This window comes from Pseudorca crassidens, chromosome 13 (genome assembly GCF_039906515.1).
Source record: "Pseudorca crassidens isolate mPseCra1 chromosome 13, mPseCra1.hap1, whole genome shotgun sequence".
Taxonomy (NCBI): domain Eukaryota; kingdom Metazoa; phylum Chordata; class Mammalia; order Artiodactyla; family Delphinidae; genus Pseudorca; species Pseudorca crassidens.
This window is the reverse complement of record NC_090308.1, coordinates 54509560-54530534: the sequence shown is the minus strand read 5'-3', so window position 1 is coordinate 54530534 and position 20975 is coordinate 54509560. Positions and strand designations below refer to the sequence as shown.

General features: G+C 37.0%; 1 long non-coding RNA gene across 1 annotated transcript in view; it reads left to right on the top strand.

Annotated features, from left to right (window-relative positions):
- Nucleotides 1-20975, top strand: part of LOC137204699 (uncharacterized) — a 77750-nt gene that overhangs the window by 33015 nt on the left and 23760 nt on the right. Inside the window, exon 2 of the long non-coding RNA XR_010933793.1 lies at nt 11546-11632. This is a non-coding gene — a long non-coding RNA (uncharacterized lncRNA). The remainder of the gene's footprint in view (nt 1-11545; nt 11633-20975) is intronic.

Genomic DNA, 20975 nt, shown 5'->3' with positions numbered 1-20975 from the left:
ATGACTTTTAAGTGTTGGGTTGAGGTAGTGGGAAGGCTGGTCAATGTGATTAAACCCACTGCATTTGCTAATTGGCACTTTATGAAGTTAGGTTCCTAGGCTCCCACAGAGACTGACAGACAGACAGGGGCAGTATATTCTTGATGTCTTCAAAATTTGACATTTGAAAGGGATGGCTCCCAGCTTTTTGAGAAAGATTTTCTTGGTTATGAAACTGGCAAGAGGCCGGCGCCCTTACATAGCAAAGGGCAGAGAAACAATACGTAATTACAAGTATTCTGAAGTAAGTGCTATAAGAAAATGGAGGTTAGGGCATAAACCCCTTAGTCCGGAAGTATCCTGTCTAAAGTTTAGTCAGGCTGAGGGGAACTTTAAGGCGTTCTTGGTCACCGCAAACAATATTAACATAATTATTCTTCCTGGTGAAAAAAGTTTTATAGCAATGCCCATTTTTAAAAGAAACTTATGTGTATTTCAATGAAGAGTCAATATCATTCACAAAAAGGATATATTTACTTTTATGCCAGAATTTTATGTGAATAAGAAAATCAATAATTTACTTTACTGAACTTGTGCAGTCTTTAGTGGCAGAATTTTGAAGTTCCAAGAACAGATTAAAAACTACTAAAATTAGTAAGAAACAAAAGGACTACCCTTCTGATTTAGTGAATCATTTATTCAAACAGAATAACTAAGAATAATGCCACTGCATCTTTTCATTGTAGCTCAGTCCCTTATCTCTAAGCCTTGTTAATACAAGGAAAGATATATCCAGCTCCAAAGCCACTGGTTTCCTATCACTTATTAAATGATTAGAGTCATATAACATTATAAAAGAATTGTAATGTATCTAGCAGTGTCTTAGGACTCTTGATAGGTAGGGCTTTCAAATAATTTAAAAATAAGTTTTCTAGATTATTACTCTAAATTAGTAGAGCATAGATAGTTTCCCAAGTAGTTTTGCATATACAATTACTATTTTAATCTTCATAGCAGCATTTAAGGTGGACAGGGCATGTATCCACTTTACTGTTACACAAACAGGACTCAGAGAAATAAAAGATTACTTTGAGTGGCTACCAAACTTGAAGAGACAGGATGCGAAACAGTAGAGCACCTAAAACAAATACTGATATAGAAGTTACAGGAAGAAAGGAGTTGCATATCAAAATCTCTTTTATTTGGTCAGTAACATGCAGCAAACATACTTTTGTATCATTTTTTATTCTTGCTTTTTAATGAATGTTTAAATCATCAAAAACTGAGGACAGACTAGAAGTAATTGAATTTAGGCTGTGTCTGTAAATTTCTTATTTGTCCCAGAAATATTCTGCAACCAAGAGACTAAGTTGTCTTAGTCTACCATGGGATATCTGAAGTAGGTGGAATATTTTATCAAATAATGTTAAAACAGTGGATAGCAAAGAATCATGTAATACTAAGACCTGCAGTTATCTTACTGAACCAAACTTGGATCCTCTTGCCCACGAACAGTAAAGCCAATCTACTGACACGGGGTTGTGATGAAGGAAAGCACAGCATTTATTGCAGGGCACCAAGCAAGGAGAATTGGCAGCTTGTGCTCAAAAAGACCTGAACTCCCCCAATGGCTTTCAGGGGAGAGTTTTTAAAGGCAGTGTGAGGGAGGGGGCTTCAGGGTGCATGATCTGCTCATGCACAATTCTCGGATTGGTTGACATCAAGGCGAGGTTTTGAGCATCACCAATCTTCTGGTTTCAACTAGGCTGGGGTCTAGGCTCTTGCAGTTAGTAGTTTTCACCTGGTGGGTGTCTGCATCCTGTAAAAAAACAAAAAACACAATGTAGGAATGTGTGCCAGACCTTTATACCTTTCAGGGAACTGGAAGTTGGGAGATTCTGCTATGTCGCTGGTTTGTAGTCTAAATTGTTACCAGTTTCCCAGTCCAACAAGTACTGTTTCTACATCTTCACACTACCTAATCATTAATTCCTGAGCCAGCCTTTTGAGACTTAGGGGATGCCTGGGAGATTAAAGCAAAAGCCTTTCCCTTCAAAGGACAGGGACAAAGGGTCTTGTATATAGTCTTTTTTTTTTAAACATCTTTATTGGAGCATAATTGCTTTACCATGGTGTGTCAGTTTCTGCTTTATAACAAAGCAAATCAGCTATAATATACATATATCCCCATATCTCCTCCCTCTTGCATCTCCCTCCCACCCTCCCTATCCCAACCCTCTAGGTGGCCACAAAGCACCTGTGCTATGCGGCTGCTTCCCACTAGCAATTTTACATTTGGTAGTATATATAAGCCCATGCCACTCTCTCACTTAGTCCCAGCTTACCCTTCCCCCTCCCCATGTCCTCAAGTCCATTCTCTACATCTGCATCTTTATTCCTGTGCTGCCCCTAGTTTCTTCAGAAACTTTTTTTTTTTTAGATTCCATACGTATGTGTTAGCATATGGTATTTGTATTTCTCTTTCTGACTTACTTCACTCTATGTGACAGACTCTAGGTCCATCTACCTCACTAAAAATAACTCAATTTTGTTTCTTTTTATGGCTGAGTAATATTCCATTGTATATATGTGCCACATCTTCTTTATCCATTCATCTGTTGATGGACACTTAGGTTACTTCCATGTCCAGGCTATTGTAAATAGAGCTGCAGTGAACATTGTGGTACATGACTCTTTTTAAATTATGGTTTTCTCAGGGTATATGCCCAGTAGTGGGATTGCTGGGTCATATTGTAGTTCTATTTTTAAGCTTTAAGGAACCTCCATACTATTCTCCATAGTGGCTGTATCAATTTACATTCCCACCAACAGTGCAAGAGGGTTCCCTTTTCTCCACACCCTCTCCAGCATTTACTGTTTGTAGATATTTTGATGATGGCCATTCTGATTGGTGTGAGGTGATACCTCATTGTAGTTTTGATTTGCATTTCTCTAATAATTAGTGATGTTGAGCATTCTTTCATGTGTTTGTTGGCAATCTGTATATCTTCTTTGGAGAAATGTCTATTTAGGTCTTCTGCCCATTTCTGGATTGGGTTGTTTGTTTTTCTGATATTGAGTTGCATGAGCTGCTTGTATATTTTGGAGATTAATCATTTGTCAGTTGCTTCATTTGCAAATATTTTCTCCCATTCTGAGGGTTGTCTTTTGGTCTTGTTTATGGTATCCTTTGCTGTGTAAAAGCTTTTAAGTTTCATTAGGTCCCATTTGTTTATTTTTGTTTTTAGTTCCATTTCTCTGGGAGGTGGGTCAAAAGGATCTTGCTGTGATTTATGTCAGAGTGTTCTGCCTATGTTTTCCTCTAAGAGTTTAAAAGCCTTAAATTTCGGTCTTTAATCCATTTTGAGTTTATTTTTGTATACAGTGTTAAGGAGTGTTCTAATTTCATTCTTTTACATATAGCTGTCCAGTTTTCCAAGCACCACTTACTGAAGAGAGTCTGAAGTCAGGGAGTCTGATTCCTCCCGTTCCGTTTTGCTTTCTCAAGGTTGCTTTGGCTATTCAGGGTCTTTTGTTTTTCCATAAAAATTGTGAAATTTTTTGTTCTAGTTCTGTGAAAAACGCCAGTGGTAGTTTCATAGGGATTGCATTGAATCTGTAGATTGCTTTGGGTAGTATAGTCATTTCCACAATGTTGTTTCTTCCAATCCAAGAACGTGGTATCTCTCTCCATCTGTTTGTATCATCTTTAATTTCTTTCATCAGTGTCTTATAGTTTTCTGCATACAGGTCTTTTGTCTCCTTAGGTAGGTTTATTCCTAGGTATTTTATTCTTTTTGTTGCCATGGTAAATGAGAGTGTTTCCTAAATTTCTCTTTCAGATTTTTCATCATTAGTGTATAGGAATGCAAGAAATTTCTGTGCATTAATTTTGTATCCTGCTACTTTACCAAATTCATTGATCAGCTCTAGTAGTTTTCTGGTAGCATCTTTAAGATTCTCTATGTATAGTATCGTGTCATCTGCAAACTTCTTTACTGATTTGGATTCCTTTTATTTCTTTTTCTTCTCTGATTGCTGTGGTTAAACTTCCAAAACTATGTTGAATAATAGTGGTGAGAGTGGGCAACCTTGTCTTGTTCCTGATCTTAGTGGAAATGGTTTCAGTTTTTCACCACTGAGGATGGTGTTGGCTGTGAGATTGTCATATATGCCCTTTATTATGTTGAGGTAAGTTCCCTCTGTGCCTACATTCTAGAGGATTTTTATCATAAATTGGTACTGAATTTTGTTGAAAGCTCTTTCTGCATCTATTGAGGTTATCATATGGTTTTTCTCCTTCAATTTGTTAATATGGTGCGTCACATTGGCTGATTTGCATATATTGAAGAATCCTTGCATTCCTGGGATAAACCCCACTTGATCATGGTGTATGACCCTTTTAATGTGCTGTGGGATGCTGTTTGCTAGTATTTTGTTGAGGATTTTTGCATCTATGTTCATCAGTGATATTGGCCTGTAGTTTTCTTTCTTTGTGACAGTTTTCTCTGGTTTTCGTATCAGGGTGATGGTGGTCTCATAGAATGAGTTTGGGTATGTTCCTCCCTCTGCTTTATTTTGGAAGAGTTTGAGAAGGACAGCTGTTAACTCTTCTCTAAATTTTTGACAGAAGATGCCTGTGAAGCCATCTGGTCCTGGGCTTTTTTTTTTTTTTTGGAAGATTTTTAATCACAGTCTCAATTTTCAGTGCTTGGATAGGTCTGTTTATATTTTCTATTCTTGGTTCAGTCTCGGAAGGTTGTGCTTTACTAAGAATTTGTCCGTTTCTTCCAGGTTGTCCATTTTATTGGCATATAGTTGCTTGTAGTAATCTCTCATGATCTTTTGTATTTCGGCAGTGTCAGTTGTTACTTCTCCTTTTTCATTTCTGCTTCTGTTGATTTGAGTCTTTTCCCTTATTTTCTTGATGAGTCTAATGGTTTATCAGTTTTGTTTATCTCCTCAAAGAACCAGCTTTTAGTTTTATTGATCTTTGCTTTTGTTTCCTTCATTTCTTTTTCATTTATTTCTGATCTGATCTTTATGATTTCTTTCCTTCTGCTAACTTAGGGTTTTTTTTGTTCTTCTTTCTCTAATTGCTTTAGGTGTAAGGTTAGGTTGTTTATTTGAGATGTTTCTTGTTTCCTGAGGTAGGATTGTATTGCTATAAACTTCCCTCTTAGAACTGCTTTTGCTGCATCCCGTAGGTTTTGGGCTGTTGTATTTTCATTGTCATTTGTTTCTAGGTATGTTTGATTTCCTCTTTGATTTCTTCAGTGATATCTTGTTTATTTAGAAGTGGATTGTGTAGCCTCCATGTGTTTGTATTTTTTATATTTTTTCCTGTAATTGATATCTAGTCTCATAGTGTTGTGGTCAGAAAAGATACTTGATACAATTTAAATTTTCTTAATTTACCAAGGCTTGATTTGTGACCCAAGATATGATCTATTCTGGAGAATGTTCCATGAGCACTTGAGAAGAAAGTGTATTCTGTTGTTTATGGATAGAATGTCCTATAAATATCAATTAAGTCTGTGCTGTTTAATGTGTCATTCAAGGCTTGTGTTTCCTTATTTTCATTTTGGATGATCTGTCCATTGGTGAAAGTGGGGTGTTAAAATCCCCTACTATTATTGTGTTACTGTTGATTTCCCCTTTTATGGCTGTTAGCATTTGCCTTATGTATTGAGGTGCTCCTATGTTGGGTGCATAAATATTTACAATTGTTACATCTTCTTCTTGGATTGATCCCTTGATCATTATGTAGTGTCTTTCTTTGTGTCTTGTAATAGTCTTTATTTTAGTCTATTTTGTCTGATAATGAGAGTTGCTACTCCGGCTTTCTTTTGATTTCCATTTGCATGGAATATCTTTTTCCACCCCCTCACTTTCAGTCTGTATGTGTCCCTAGGTCTGAAGTGGGTCTCTTGCAGACAACACATGTATGGGTCTTGTTTTTGTATTCATTCAGCCAGTTTTGGTTGGAGCACTTAATCCATTTACAGTTAACGTAGTTATCAATAATGTATGTTCCTATTACCATCTTCTTAATTATTTTGGCATTGTTATTGTAGGTGTTTTCCCTCTCCTGTGCTTCCTGCCTAGAAAAGGTCCTTTAGCATATGTTGTAGAGCTGCTTTGATGATGCTGAATTCTCTTAGCTTTTGCTTGTCTGTAAAGGTTTTAATTTCTCCATTGAATCTTAATGAGATCCTTGCTGGGTAGAGTTATCTTTGTTGTAGGGTTTTCCCCTTCATCACTTTAAATATGTTCTGACACTGCCTTCTGGCTTGCAGAGTTTTTGCTGAAAGATCAGCTGTTAACCTTATGGGGATTCCCTTGTATTTGTTGTTTTCCCTTGCTGCTTTTAATTTTTTTCTTTGAATTTAATTTTTGATAGTTTAATTAATATGTGTCTTGGTGTGTTTTTCCTTGGATTTATCCTGTATAGGACTCTCTGTGCTTCCTGGAGTTGATTAACTATTTCCTTTTCCATGTTAGGGAAATTTTCAACTATAATCTCTTCAAATATTTTCTCAGTTCCTTTCTTTTTCTCTTCTTCTTCTGGGACCCCTATAATTCAAATGTTGGTATGTTTAATGTTGTCCCAGAGGTCTCTGAGACTGTTCTCAATTCTTTTCATTCTTTTTCTTTATTCTGCTCTGCAGTAGTTATTTCCACTATTTTATCTTCCAGGTCACTTATCCAGTCTTCTGCCTCAGTTATTCTGCTATTGGTTCCTTCTAGAGAGTTTTTAATTTCATTTATTGTGTTGTTCGTTATTGTTTGTTTACTCTTTAGTTCTTCTAGGTACTTAAACGTTTCTTGTATTTTCTCCATTCTATTTCCAAGATTTTGGATCTTCTTTACTATCATTACTCTGAATTCTTTTACAGGTAGACTGTCCTTTTCTTCTTTATTTGTTTGGTCTGGTGGGTTTTTACCTTGCTCCTTCATCTGCTTCATCTCATTTTGCTTAACTTACTGTGTTTGGGGTCTCCTCTTTGCAGGCTGCAGGTTCATAGTTCCTGTTGTTTTTGGTGTCTGCCCCCAGTAGCTAATTTTCGTTCAGTGGGTTGTGTAGGCTTCCTGGTGGAGGGGACTAGTACCTGTGTTCTGGTGGATGAGGCTGGATCTTGTCTTTCCGGTGGGCAGGTCTGCGTCCAGTGGTGTGTTTTGGGGTGTCTGTGGACTTATTATGACTTTAGGCAGCCTCTCTGCTAATGGGTGGAGTTGTGTTCCTGTCTTGCTAGTTGTTTGGCACAGGGTGTCCAGCACTGTAGCTTGCTGGTTGTTGAGTGGAGCTGGGTCTTAGCGTTGAGATGGGATCTGTGGGATAGCTTTCGCTATCTGATATTACTTGGAGCCAGGAGGTCTCTCGTGGATTAATGTCCTGAACTCAGCCTTCCCACCTCAGAGGCACAGGCCTGACACATGGTTGGAGCACCAAGACCCTGTCGGCCACACGGCTCAGAAGAAAAGATGAAAAAAAGAAAGAAAGAAAGAAAGAACAAAATAATTAAAATAAATGAAAATAATTATTAAAAATTAAAAAAATTAAATAGTACTAAAAAAAAGAAAAAGAGAGCAACCAAACCAAAATATAAATCCACCAATGATAACAAGCACTAAAAACTATACTAAAAAAAAGAAATGGACAGACAGAACCCTAGGACAAATGGTAAAGATATACAGACAGAATCACACAAGGAAGCATACACATACACACTCACAAAAAGGAGATAAAGGACAAAAAAAATATATCATTGCTCCCAAAGTCCACTGCCTCAATTTTGGGGTTATTCATTGTCTATTCAGGTTTTCCACAGATGCAGCGTACATCAAGTTGATTGTGGAAATTTAATCCATTTCTCCTGAGGCTGCTGGGAGAGATTTCCCTTTCTGTTCTTTGTTCACACAGCTCCTGGAGTTCAGCTTTGGATATGGCCCTGCCTCTTCATATAGGTCGCTTGAGGGCATCTGTTCCTGCCGAGACAGGATGGGCTTAAAGGAGCAGCTGATTAGGGGGCTCTGGCTTCTTCAGGCCAGGGGGAGGCAGGGGTACGGGTGCAGGGCGAGCCTCGGGCAGCAGAGGCTGGTGTGATATTGCACCAGCCTGAGGCGCGTCGTGTGTTCTCCCGGGGAGGTTGTCCCTGGATCCCGGGACCCTGGCAGTGGCGGGCTGCACAGGCTCCCGGGAGGGGAGGTGTGGATAGTGACCTGTGCTCACACACAGGCTTCTTGGTGGCTGCAGCAGCCGCCTTATTGTCTCTTGCTCAGTCTCTGAGGTCCCCGCTGATAGCTGTGGCTCGCACCTGTCTCTAGAGCTCGTTTAGGTGGTGCCCTGAATCCCCTCTCCTCATGCACCCGGAAACAATGGTCTCTTGTCTCTTAGGCAGGTCCAGACTCTTTCCTGGACTCCCTCCCAGCTCGCTGTGGCGCAGTAGCCCCCTTCAGGTTGTGTTCATGCAGCCAACCCCAGTCCTTTCCCTGGGATCCGACCTCTGAAACCCAAGCGTCAGCTCCCAGCCCCCGCCCGGCCCAGCGGGTGAGCAGACAAACCTCTTGGGCTGGTGAGTGCTGGTCGGCACCAATCCTCTGTGCGGGGATCTCTCTGCTTTGCCCTCTGCACCCCTGTTGCTGTGCTCTCCTCCATGGCTCCAAAGCTTCCCCGCCACCACCCGCCATCTCCACCAGTGTAGGGGCTTCCTAGTACGTGGAAACTTTTCCTCCTTTACAGCTTCCTGCCAGTGGTGCAGGTCCCGTCCCTATTCTTTTGTCTGTGTTTTTTCTTTTGCCCTACCCAGGTACGTGGGGAGTTTCTTGCCTTTTGGGAAGTCTGAGGTCTTCTGCCAGCATTCAGTAGGTGTTCTGTAGGAGTTGTTCCACATGTAGATGTGTTTCTGATGTATTTGTGGGGAGGAAGGTGATCACCACGTCTTACTCCTCTGCCGTCTTGAAGGTCTCCTCTTGTATACAGTTTCAATCCCCCCTTTTCTTTGATATTTCTCAATCTTGAGAGGAACAGGTTCGGGACAAGAAAGGGAATAAAATTGGGGATAGAGAGGTTAATGATAAACTCAGCAGAAGAATTGTTTTAAGAGGACTTGGCTTCAGTTATAAATAAAAACTAAGAATTTCTAATCAGAGGTGACCAGGATGTTAAAAACAAAGTTAGCAAAGGATCCAGGTCTTTGCTGGTACAGATGGATTAGTGGCATTTCATGTGCTGTAGTATATATACACACATGGGAAAAGTAAAGGTTCGTTGGAGAAGATGAAAATAAGGGAAGGACATCATGTAATCTTGAATACATGGATAAATGTGTTAGAATGAAGTATAAGCTTAGTAAAGTAGGGGAGAAACATACACACACCCATGTATATACACATAATCCAGCAAGTGTCATAGTAATTAAACAGCTGATTGGATTTACAGAACAGGGAGGAAAAGAAAGTAAGGGCACCTGATAGAGAATATGTATTTTGAGGAAGATACAGAAAATATAGTAAAAGAAAGAAACTTCAAATCTAAGATAAAGGACTCAAGGCTAAGTAAAGCAAATATTTAACTTTGGTCAGATATAAATGTCTTTGTTCCAAAACCCAAACAAGTACTTGATAGTATTTTTTTTTATTTCCACTTACTTTCATCAGTATATGTTTTAAAACTTTTATAGTTAGGTAGTACATCTTGTGAGCCATACAAATTTATCTTTGTTAAATGTTTAGTTCCCTGTTGAAACTACATATAATATTCAGAAAAGAATCTTACACCAAAATCCACTATGATTTCAAACTAAAAATAATATCCTCCAAAGCTAACAGCATATAGTAAAATATTCCTTCAAATTTAACACAGAATTAAAATAGGTAGTAACTTAGTATTTGAAATAAAGTTTCCTCTAAAACTGACCATTGGGAGGCCATTTGATTTTGAATGACTCATTTAATTTTTAACTTTTTATTTTGAGACAATTTTGAAATAGATGAATTGCAAATCTATCACAGAATTTTGGTTTATCTTTGCCTGTCAGCACTTTAGAAATGTTTCTCCATCTTCTGGCTTACGTAGTTTACGATAAGAAGTCTGCTATAATTCATATTTTTGTTCCTCTGTACAATGTCTTTCTCTGTCCTCAAGAGTTTCTTGTTGCCTTTTGTTTTCAGCAATTTCTGTGATATACTTAGGTTTTTATTTCATTATTTATTGGTGTTTTGATAAATTTGATCTGTGGCTTGGGACATATTTGAAAATTCTTGGCCATCAGTTCTGCAAATAAATAATTCATCTGTCCTGTTTCTTTTTATGAGTTCTAATTCAACATGTCAACTATTGATAGTCTTGGGTGCACTGTTTTTTGTTTTTAGTGTTTTTATTTCTCTTTGAGTTTCAGTTTGGATAGTTCCTACTAACTTCAAGTTTGCTAATTTGTTCACCAGTTATAGTGAATCTATTGATAAGTGAGCCCCCCAGATGTATTTGTTTTCTGTCACCAATTTTTCATTTGTGGCATTTTCACTTCATTCTTCTCTATAGGTTCCATCTCTGCTGAAATTATTCATCTGATCTTTCATATTGCTCATCATTTTCTTTAGAGTTTTTAATATTTTAAACATATTTATTTTAAGTTCTGTGTCAGCTAGTTTCAACAAATGTGTCATATCTGAGTCTGATTCTGATAATTGCTTTGTCTCTTGGGAGTATGTCTCTTGCCTTTTGTGTGTCAAATTTTTTTGATGAAAGCCAGATAAACTAAGTAGAATGCCACTATTTTGGTAGCCAGTTTTTAAGCCTGGGAATAGTAACATGTCTCCTTCTGCCATATTTTTAATATGAGGATTTGCATTAATCTAGTTAGGAATTCAGCTGGGTTTGAGGTTTGTTAATATGTCGTGCTCAGTGCACCACAGTTTTGTTATTCCTCAAGCAGTACATTGTGTCAAGATAAGGACTAGTGTTTTAAAGGGGTTTTATTTGTTTTTTGTCTCTTTGTTCCACCCGTGGCTTTAGGTATTTCCTCTGCAATACACCTCAGAGAGGGTTTCTTCCCATCCTCATATCCCTCCCCTGTATCTCTCTCAATAATATTTTGCTGTTATTACTCAAATTTGTTAACCTGAGAGGGAGGGGTTGAGCATTAGGAAGACCTTCTCTGTCATTATTTATTAAGGCTCAATTTTTGGAAGGCATAGTATCCCTTGTCTAAGAAGTGTGGCTTCCTCAATGTTCCTGCCCTTCTCCTTGCTATAGTTCTGGGTCTAGTACACGTCCTGGCCTCTACCTCAGGAATAGTTATTTTCTGTTTCCTTCCACATGTTCTAATACGTTTTTCACTAGGAAGAGTGACAGTGTTTTCTGTCATTCCCCTATAGATAAACACTTATTCCACAAGCAAGACAGGGGAGAAGTATCCCTGTGGAGTTTCATGACCCTCCCACTGTGGCTGCTTTCCCACACCCATAAACCCATACCACACACTCAGAAGTTTCTCCAGTGTTCAATGTGATGGGAGCACAGCCTCCAATTCCTGCAGCATCCTGGGTTTACAATCTCTTGCAGGGCACAATTGACCTCCACCAATTCATCAACTGTGCTTTCTGACTTCCTCTATCTGGCAACTAATTGCATCTATCCCAGGGATCTCAGGTAAGGCTATGTTTGCTTCTCTTCTATTTTGACATAAATTTCTCTTTAGGTTTTGCCCCAGTTGGCTGCCCTGCTCTTCTGTTTCTGATTCGAGAAACCTCTTGAATTTATAATTTGTCCAGTGTTTCTTATCCTTCCTAAGAGGTGGAAAAACACAATTCACTAGGTTCAGAGGACTGGGGATAAGTAAAGCATAAATAATCAAGGCTGATCTCTAGTCCTAAAAGATTCTGCCAACTATTGAGGAATTTTAGCATACTTATAAAATACATATAAAAATTGAATATTTTTATTAATATTTTAAATAAATTTCTTGAGGAAATTGCATTCTGAAAATATTTTAGAAATTAAAATTTGAACAAGACCCATGAAATAAAAAGGGAATATTCCTGGTCCCACAGAGAGGGGTGTTTGCCTCTTAATTTTAATTGTACTTAAATTATTTTTATTGTTGAGTTAGTTGTTATCAAAAAAGATACAAAATATTTGTCAGCTCTAAGCACTACACATGGATATCTCTAGTGGATTCATGTTTCCCTGTTTTCAAATTTTGCTAGGAAAATATTTTATAAAGGAAAAGAAATGTCAGGATATTGACCCTACAATAGTTACACAGCTCTAAGTGATTAGTTACCTTTTATTCAATTTTATAAATGATAGTTGTAGATAAGTGCAAATGTCATTGTTTACAACAAAGTCTACAAGATTACATGTCCTCTAATGCACACTGGTTAATCTGAAAAAGCTTTTATATCAATATAAATAGGGTTTTCATTTCTCATGATTATCCATAAAATAAAACTTGAATTGCTCAAATATATATCAATTGGTGTTTTAGTAATGAAAAAAATTTAAAAACTACAATTGAACACAAAAATTAGAATATGAAAAATTGACACTATCACCTTTCTTAATTTTGTAATATTAAGTAAATTGAACATATTTTTTTATGGCTTCCATTTGAATTTTTATAACATTGTTGGGTTTGGATTTACAAACTCCGAAACCCCATTAGACCAATTATCTTGGGCCCGGACCACAGAGACAATGCATTTCTTTTTCAAACTCTCCTACCATGGATTCTGTGAGAATAATAACAAATTATCTTAAGCTACTACATAATTTACCATAAAAGTTAGTAGCTTAAAATATAAGTGATAGGAAAAAGATTTTATACATTATGAGGAAAAACAACTGCTTATAAGTGTGGATGGCTGAGACAGTATTAATCAAAACAGAAATTGGAATAGGAAAGTGTTACTTTAAAATTAGATGATGGAAGGAGATGAAGAGGTTAATGTCTAGTAGTTCTTAAGTAAGTTTAGGGTGACAGTATGAAAAAGAAATCTGAATCTGAAAATCTATCAGAGTAATTTTAGAAGCCATAGAGTGGCTTCTTGAATCTTTCCTGAGAAAAGTAAATACATGAAAAGAGGAGAGGAAGAAATATTCATAGAACTATAAGAGAAGGGCAAGCTGTAGAAAATGAGAAAACCAGGGAATTTACAAATTCCTTGAAAATAAGAGTCAAGAGAGGATGAGTGATAATGAATCAAAAATAATATGGAAAGGGCACTTTTTACTTGTTTTACTGGATGTTTCAAGATAGAGATATATAATGGAAAATTACCACATGTGTTCAAACACATAGAAGTCCTATAATAATGCGATAGAAGTAAATTAAGTCGTCTTGTGTTTTATTGCAATCAAAATCTGTAATATTTACATGCCAGTCACTTTGATAGGTACTGGTGATACGAAACAACAAGCCTATCTTGCCTTTGAGGGATGGAGCTTAATAAGAGAGTGCATCTATTTGAGTCATACAGTAGGATACTTCAGAAATGAATGAAACATGAGTCTGTTAAAGGGATGTTACTCCTGGGAAATAGCCCATCAATTCAAAAGTCTCACTTAACATTCAGGGTTTGAACAGCATGCAGCCACTAAAGAAGGCAGGCATTTAGCCAAAGTTTTCCAAACATTCCCAATGTATCAAAAAAATGAATCAGAGTGGCATAGGGAGATTTGTCAAGGTCCCATCCCAATGCTACTTCAAGTGAGACAGTTTCTACTTTGGCCTCTCTGTAAAGATTTGTACGTGTGGAAGTTTGCATCCTTATCAGATGTGCAATCATGCTTTCCATTTTGTGTGGGTGCCTGTGGGTAAATGAGTAAAAACCTTTAAAGAAAGATTACATGTGCTCCTTGGTATTGCACGTGTCTGTTGTTTTTCGTTTGTTTTTTGGTGTTTTGTGGGGTTTTTTACATCAATCTCTCAAATTTAACCCCTTAAAAAGCTTGCAGCTAATAGAGAAGGGAATTCGTATTGAGCCAGAAGTCAAGTTTTATTAAAAAGGTAACTTGACCTGAAATAGCTATTTGTCCTGTGAGTGGAGGAGATGGTAAATATTTCTGGTCACAGTGTGAAGTTTGTTAAAAATCAGAGATATCTATAACTTGACATTTCTATAGTCTGAAAAATGTCACGTATAACTAGCACATAGGCAAAAGGGACAGGAAGGCCATATCAAACTTCTTTACATAAATGGAATTTGACCCAGGAGACTTTCACAATGTATGTAGGGATCCTGAATTCCACTAGAAATGCCTTAGCAGTCCGTACAGTCAAATACCCACCTCTAACTTGACCATGCAAACATTAGAAGAATGTTATAGGTACTGAAGCTTCAGGCTAACCAAATATGATGATTTAAATATTTTCCCTAGATTTGTTTCAGGATAGAAAATTATAATTAGTAAAATTGCTTTAGTTCCTTTTAGGGACAGAGAGCCAGACTAAATGTTTTCATTAATTCAATCTACCTTGCAGACTATTTTCTTTAAGTGCATCTAATTATAAGATTGTTTTCATAACTAAATAAAAACAATATTTTTCACTTTTAAAGCAATTTTGGATTTTGATTCTTATACATGATTAGGTGTGGGTTTAATTTTTTTCTAAAAACATAATATTACTCCTAATGGTAAATAAATGCTTGGTGAAAACCATTGGGGCGAAAGCCTAAAATGTATTACGGCGAAAACCCAACACATTTAAAAACATAATGACAGGAGAAGGGCCAAACGGTGGAGTAGAAAGACCCCGAGCTCACCTCCTCCCATAAGCACACCAGACTTTTGCAGAACAACCATTGATGGAGATCCTACCCAAAAAGATCTTACGCAACTAAAGACATAAAAGGAACCACATCAAGACAGGTAGGAGGGGTAGACTAAGAATATAGTCAAGTCCCATAACTCCAGGTGGGCAACCCACAAACAAGAGAGGAAAAAATAAAGATCTATAAAAACAAACCCCAGGGACTTCTGGTGGTGCAGTGGTTAAAAATCCGCCTGCCAGTGCAGGGGACATGGGTCAGAGCCCTGGTCCAGGAAGATCCCACATGCTGCAGAGCAACTAAGCCTGCACGCCACAGCTACTGAGCCTGCACTCTAGAGTCCGTGCTCTGCCACAAGAGAAGCCACCACAGTGAGAAGCCTATGCACTGCCACAAAGAGTAGCCCCTGCTCACTGCAACTACAGAAAGGCCTGCACGCCGCAACAAAGACCCAACACAGCCAAAAATAAATTCTTTTTAAAAAACCTCAATTAACAAATGGCAATAAGAACATATATATCAATAGTACCTTAAATGTAAATGAACTAAAATTTTCAATCAAAAGACAGAGTGAGGGCTTCCCTGGTGGCGCGGTGGTTGAGAGTCCACCTGCCGATGCAGGGGACACGGGTTCATGCCCCGGTCTGGGAAGATCCCACATGCCGCGGAGCGGCTGGGCCCGTGAGCCATGGCCACTGAGCCTGCACGTCTGGAGCCTGTGCTCTGCAACGAGAGAGGCCACAACAGTGAGAGGCCCACGTACCACAAAAAAAAGACAGAGTGGCTGAATGAATACAAAAACAAGACAAGTATATAAGCTGCCTACATGCAACTCACAGCAGATCTAGACACATAGAGACTAAAAGTGAGAGGATGGAAAAAGGTATTCCATGCAAATGGAAATCAAAAGACAGTTGGGGTGGCAAAGCTTACATCAAACAAAATCTACTTCAAAATCAAAACTGTTATGAGAGACAAACGAGGACAATATATAATGATTAAAAAAATCAATCCAAGAAGTTACAACTGTAAATATACATATACCCAACATAGGAGAACCTTAATACATAAATATTAACACAGTAATAGAAGGGGACTTTAACACCCTACTTACATCAATAGATTATCCAGACAGAAAATCAATAAGGAAACACTGGCCTTAAATGACACATTAAACCAGGTGGACTTAATTTATATTTATAGAGCATTCCATCTGAAAGCAGTAGAATACACATTCTTTTCAAGTGTACATGGAACATTCTCCAGGATAGATCACATGATAGGCCACAAAATAAGCCTTAGTAAAGTTAAGAAAATTGAAATTATGTCAAGCATCTTTTCCAACCACAATGCTATGAGAATAGACATTACAAGAAAAAAATTGCAAAAAAACCCACAAACCCCACAGGGAGGCTAAACAATACGCTTTCTAAATAAGCAATGGACCACTGATGAAGTCAAAGAGGAAATCAAGAAATGGCTAGAGACAAATGAAAACACAATGATCCAAAAACCTAAGGGATGCAGCTAAAGCAGTTCCAAAAGGGAAGTTTATAGTGATACACGCTTGCTCAGGAAACAAGAAAAGTCTGAAACAACCCAACCTTACAACTAAAGCAACTAGAGAAAGAAGAAAAAACTAACGTAACGTTAGTGGAAGAAAATCATAAACATCAGCACAGAAATAAATGAAATAGAGATTTAAAAAATAGGAAAGATCAATGAAACTAAAAGCTGGTTCTTTGAAGAGATAAACAAAATTGATAAACCTTTAGCCAGACTCAAGAAAAAAAGGGAGCAGGCCCAAATCCATGAAATCAGAAATAAATATGGAGAAGTTACAACCAACATCACGGAAATACAAAGGATCATAAGAGACTACTACTAACAACTATACACCAATGAAGTGGACAACTTAGTAGAACTGGACGAATTCTTAGAAATGTACAATCTCCCAGGATTGAGCCAGGAAGAAATATAAAATATGAACAGACCAATTACCAGTACTGAAGTTGAATCAGTAATTTAAAAACTTCCAATAAACAAAAGTCCAGAACCAGATGGCTTCACAGGTGAATTCTACCAAACATTTGGAGAAGAGTTAACACCTGTCCTTCTCAAACTATTCCAAAAATTTTCAGAGGAAGGAACACTCCCAAACTCATTCTATGAGGCCACAATCACCCTGATACCAAAACCAAAGATATCACAGAAAAAGAAAATTACAGGCCAGTAACACTGATGAACATAGATACAAAACTCCTCAACAATGCATTAGCAAATCGCCTCCAACAATACATTAAAAAGAGCATACACCATGATCAAGTGGGATTTATCCTAGTGATGCAATAATTTTTCAATATCCACAAATCAATCAATCTGATATACCACATTAACAAATTGAAGAATAAAAATCAGATGATCACCTCAACAGGTGCACAAAAAGCTTTTGACAAAAGTCAACATCCATTTATGATAAAAAAACTCTCCAGAGAGTGGGCATAGAGGGAACATACCTCAACACGATGAAGGCCGTATATGACAAACCCACAGCCAACATCAGACTCAAATGGTGAAAAGCTGAAAGAATTTCCTCTAAGATCAGGAACAAGACACGGATGCCCACTGTCCCCACTTTTATTCAACATAGTATTGGAAGTCATAACCACAGCAATCGGAGAAGAAAGAGAAGTAAAAGTGTCACAGTTTGCAGATGATACGATACTATGCATAGAAAATCCTAAAAACGCCATCAGAAAACTATTAGAACTCATCAATTAATTCCATAAAGTTGCAAGATACAAAATTAATATACAGAAATTGGTTGCCTTTCTATACACTAACAACAAACTATAAGAAAGAAATTAAGGAAACAATTCCATTTACCATCACATCAAAAAGAATAAAATACCAAGGAATAAATATACCTAAGGAGGTAAAAGACATGTACTTAGAAAACTATTTCACACTCATGAAAGAAATTGAAGACAACACAAACAGGTGGAAAGATATACTGTGTTATTGGATTTTAAGTATTAATATTGTTAAAATGACCAAACTACCCAAGGCAGTCTACAGATTCAGTGCAATCCCTATCAAAATACCAATAGCATTTTTCACAGAACTAGAAAAAATACTATTAATATTTGTATGGAAACACAAAAGACCCAAAATAGCCAAAACAATTTTGAGAAAGAACAACAGAGCTGGAATCACAGTCCCTGACTTCAGACTACACTACAAAGCTACAGTCATCAAAACAGTCTGGTACTGGCACAAAGACAGACACATAGATCAGTGGAACTGAAAAGAGAGCCCAGAAATAAACCCATGTATTATGGTCAATTAATATGTGACAAAGGAGGCAAGAATACACAATGGAGAAAAGATAGTCTCTTTAGTAAGTCATGCTGGGAAAACTGGACAGCTACATGTAAAGAATGAAATTAAAACATTCTCTAACTCCATATACAAAAACAAACTCAAAATGGCTTGAAGACCTAAATGTAAGACCAGAAACTATAAAACTCCACAGGAAAACATAGGCAGAACACTCTCTGACATTAATCATTGCAACATTTTGGGGGGGGGGGAGTCTATCTCCTAAAGCAAAGGAACTAAAAGCAAAAATAAACAAACTGTACATAATTAAACTTAAAAGCATTTGCATGGCAAAGGAAACCATCAACAAAACAACAGACAACCTACTGAAAGGGAGAAAATATTTGCTTACTGACATGACCAATAAGTGGTTAATATCCAAAATATATAAACATCTCATACAACTTAACATTAAAAAAAAAAAACGATTAAAAAAATGGGCAGAAGATCTGAAAAGATATTTTTCCAAAGAGGAAATAGAGATGGGTCAACAGACACATGAAAAGATGCTAAACATTGCTAATCATCAGTGAACTGCAAATCAAAACCAAATGAGGTATCACCTCACACCTGTCAGAATGGCTATCATCAATAAGAACACGAATAACAAACATTGGCGAGGATGTGGAGAAAAGGGAATCCTTGTACACTGTTGGTGGGAATGTATTGGTGCAGCCACCATGTAAAACAGCATGGAGGTTTCTCAAGAAACTAAAAATAGAGCTACCGCATGACCCAGCAATTCCACTCTAGGTGTATATCTGAAAGAAAATGAAAACACTAATTTGAAAAGATACGTGCACCACAGTGTGCATAGCAGCATTATTTACAGTTTCCAAGATATGGAAGCAACCTAAGTGTCCATCAAAAGAAGATATGGTGTATATGTGTGTGTGTGTGTATACATACATACACACACACAATGGAGAACTATTCAGCCATTAAAAAGAATGAAGTTTTGCCATTTGCAACAACATGGATGGATTTGGAAGTTATTATGCTAAGTGAAATAAGTCAGATAAAGACAAATACTGTATGATATCTCATATATGTGCAATCTAAAAAATACTATGAACTAGGGAATATAACAAAAAAGGAAAAGATTCACAGATACAGAGATACAGTGTTTACCAGTCAGGAGAGAGAAGGAGGGAGAGGCAATATAGGGGTAGGGGATTAAGGGATACAAACTGTTATGTATAAAATAAACTACAAGGATATATTATACAACACAGAAAATGTAGCTAATATTTTACAATAACTATAAATGGAGTACAACCATTAAAAATTGTGAATCACTGTATTATACACCTGTAACTTATATAATATTGTACATCAACTATACTTCAATAAACTTTAAAGAATGAAGTAAAAGAATAAAGGATACACTTTAAAGATAAGATATTCCCTATTTTAACTGAGTTAGAAGACTATGTCTTATAGCTAAATTAGCTTCTGTTATAAACACTTTAAATCTTTGCTTGAAGTTTTCTTTTGCTTATGGCTTTGTTCTAATTCACTATTTGATCACTTAACTGTGAAATCATACAATCTGTGCTGAAATCGGTAATCAAGTGTGTTTTATTATTCACCAAAGATATCTCTAATGTTCCTAGGTTAATGGTATGCAGTACTTTGCACTTTATTTTTCTGTATAAAAGTTTTAAAGAAAGCCATCTAGCCTAAGTGTTGTGATTTGTTGATACAGAATAGATACATTGTGACGGGAAGGAAAGGTGTTTACTAAGAAAAGCTGAATAGTGAACTAAGAAACAAACAGCTTACACATCATCTATTCTAATATTTCTCCCAACAGAGAAATTCCTCCTATATGCCAAGAAGACAGTGTCCTTTACAGGCCCAAATTCTTCCAGCAATGGTAAACTCTCTACTCTGTGTATCCACTCATCCTTTTTTAATATAGTGCTGACTTAGCAGGACTTCATCAAAGTGACCCCAAACCTGCTTGCCTATAACTTCCAAATGTTGATCCTGTTCTTTGGAGATACACAAAATAAGTGTAACCTCTCCCTTAAAGCATTATGGTACAGGGAAAATATGTTTTATTTTGATGAATATTTTTGGCCAAGTTCAACTTATTTTCCTTTCCACAGGAATTTTTTGTGTGCATAGTTGTATAATTTATCATCCAATGTTTCCTGAGGTAGTTTTCCCCTTCTTTCTTCCTTTTTCTTGAAGATAATTTTGCATTTTATCATTTACTATCTTACTTGTGTTTTAATTACTAGTTTAATTACTGGTTTAATTTTTTGATATGCGTGTGAAATAAAAACATTACACACACATAGACATATAGGTACATACACAGATGCAGAGGTACATATATGTCTATCTACCTGTCTATCATCTGTCATCTGTACACACACACACATATCAGAATATCTCTGCTAGAGTTTAACTTCTCTTTTACTGTCTCACTGTTTCAATCATTCTACTATTGATACCTCTCAAACCACTCACAATTTGGTCACCTTCCAGGAGAAAAGTTCTTTATGGAAGCCATGTTGTAAGGAGGGACAGAGGAGCCAGTAAGAAGAAAAAATATTTACCATAAGTGCATAAGGAATTTGTCAGGCTTCATTACCTCTGTTTAATTAACTAATTGTTCATATATATGCCTTGTCAAAATGCTTTTAGAATAGGATTAGGACAAAAATACTATTTTGGACATTGCTGACTTAATACAGATTTTCATCCTAATGAACCAAAGCCTGCCTCACTATAGCTTCCAACCACTGATTCTTTTCTTTGGAGATGTACAGACTTAGTGAGTTTGTATATCTTCTTTGGAGATATACAAACTCACTCCACCTCACCAT